This window comes from Xylocopa sonorina, unplaced genomic scaffold (assembly GCF_050948175.1).
Source record: "Xylocopa sonorina isolate GNS202 unplaced genomic scaffold, iyXylSono1_principal scaffold0079, whole genome shotgun sequence".
NCBI lineage: Eukaryota > Metazoa > Arthropoda > Insecta > Hymenoptera > Apidae > Xylocopa > Xylocopa sonorina.
In genome coordinates, this window is record NW_027490150.1 from 450001 (window position 1) to 452500 (window position 2500).

The following is a 2500-nucleotide window of genomic DNA, read 5'->3' on the forward strand; positions in this document are numbered from 1 at the left end:
ATAAAATGCATAGTTGTGTCCTAGATATTTTAGCTGTGTTGCCACACCTAATGTTGGCACACGAACTCCGTTGATACACAGATGGGAACGTGTATCAACCACTAGACGTTTTGTTCCAGGAACACTTAGGTTTTGAAATGCAGCACACTTAGATACGTTGACTTCGAATCCATGTATTCTGAAGAAGTCCTCCAACACCTTAATATGTTCACACATGGCCTTCGGATTCCTTGCCACCAAGACGATATCATCGGCAAATGCTAACGCTGTTATCTTCGTGCCGTTTACATCGACACCTTCACGCTGATCTAGTTTCCTTAAGAGCTCATCGATCACAAGATTGAAAAGAAATCCCGACATAGGGTCGCCTTGCTTTACGCCGCGCTTAATTGATATCGGGTCAGATCGCAGACCATGGCACTCTAAAATAGTGGTTACATCTTTATATGTGTTCTGGATATATTCTATCGTGTGTGCATCTACTCCTTTTTCTGTTAGTGCGTTAACTATTGATACTAAATTTACTGAGTCGAAAGCTTTAGCAAGGTCAATGGATAAAATTACAAAGGGTTTAGATTTACTTCTGTTAGTTTTAATTAGTGTTTGTAAAATAGTGTTATTTGCCATGATTCCATCAATTCTCGTGAAACCCCTTTGCACATGGAAAAGCCGAATATTATTTTCTAATCGAGTTACCACTATTTTATTTAAAAGGCGTAGAACCCTACTCGATATTGTTATCGGACGCCACTGCTTGGGATCACTAAGATCCCCGGATTTCGGCAGCAGCACTGTTCTGTTCAATCTTAGTGTTGGAGGTAGCATCTTACTTCCCCATATGATGTTCAGGAGAGCGTGCAGATCAGATCGCGGCATTCCCCGAAGAACACGCCGGTCAATATCATCAGCACCAGCTGCAGACTCTTTCAGTTTCGCCAGCTGTTCGTGCACTTCCGTATATGTAACAGCATGAGAAAGATCTATACTATTGCTATTTTTACGCTTTTCTTTTTTCTTTAATTCCAAATTTTTATGAGCAAATAATTTAGTGTAAAATTTTTCAAACTCCTGCATCGTCGGCGTTTCCAAAACATTGAGTTGATTCCCGGACAAAATGTGCTCAGCTACTTGGCTAGGATTCTTTTTATATAATTTTTGTATACGCATGTATTCGCTTGCTTTCTTTTTAGCTCGTTGTCCAATTCGCTTTTTATATGGTTTTTTATTGTTATTGATACTTTTTTGTTGTTGATATTTATTATTATTACTATTATTATTGTACTTATCGTTATTGTTATTATATTTGTTGTATTTGCTATTGCTTTTCTTATTTTTGTTACTATATTTATTACTACTATTGCTATTATTATTTGTATTTTTTTTATCTTTACCAACGCGTTTGTTATTTATATTTTCATTACCTTCGCCACTATTACTTTCATTCACTCTGTCAAACATACTACGGAAGTTAGGTATACTATTGATATAATCATCGAGCATAGTCATGATGTTCGCTTCTAATTCGTTACTCAGTACAGCATCTATTATGCGAGACATTTTATCGGTCGTTTCGCCTTTCAGTGTACGAAGCAAGTCACATATTTCGGCCGAGGATATCAAATTCGTTGTATCACTATTAGGTGTTCTTTCGCTACTGCAAGGAGTAGCTGGTATAGTCTCCGCACTTTCGCTTACTGAAGGCTTTTTAACTTTCGACAGGTGAATCCTAGGTGTCATTGGACATATCTTACGGGTTCTCTCCTTGCTGGCGATCTTTAACTCCTCAGATACATACTCTTTGTATTTATCACGTTGCCTAATTTTTTTGATACCCTCGGCAGGACGGCTGGATATATCTGCAAGGATTTTAATTATATCCTTTCCCAGCAAGTTAGACCTATCTGGGATCCTGGCTTCATTATATGCTAGCATTTTAATCTCGCTGTCCGTATACTGAGCTCTTGTTGACGGTAATCTTTTATCTCGCAATTCTAGATCTGCACTGTTATATAACTCTATGTGAGCTCTGCGCTGGTGCTGGCGTAACCCGGCGTAGGTCTTAAATTCTCTTTTGCACACCTCACAAACATAACCATTCACTTGTACAGGTGGCGCGTTACAACGCCGTTTGTGCTGCGCTATGCTAGCAGATGACCGGCTACTCAAATCTATCTTGCACGAAGGACAAGATATTTTAGCATCATCCGGCTCGTGAACCATTAATGTATCGCCATGTTCGTCGTAAACCAGAGAGCTATTAGCTCTCTGATTAGTGTTATCCACCATTTCCGTCGCCACTGTTCGGGATCGACGGCATCCGAGGCTTGTTTTATTCTTATTTGGTGCAATATACTTTGCCCTAAGGCATGAACCTAGCGGGCTGCAAACCCGAAAGGTTCATTCGGCTTTCGCCACCTTCGCCGCACGCCGATTTAGCCATGGCACCCCTCCTGAGAGGGGGAACCATGTTACCGGCGAGACCTATAGGAGGTACGACGTG

The 2500-nt window shown here is 40.3% G+C and overlaps 1 pseudogene; it reads right to left on the reverse strand.

Annotated features, from left to right (window-relative positions):
• LOC143432314 (large subunit ribosomal RNA) overlaps positions 1-2500 on the reverse strand; it is an 8221-nt pseudogene that overhangs the window by 2727 nt on the left and 2994 nt on the right.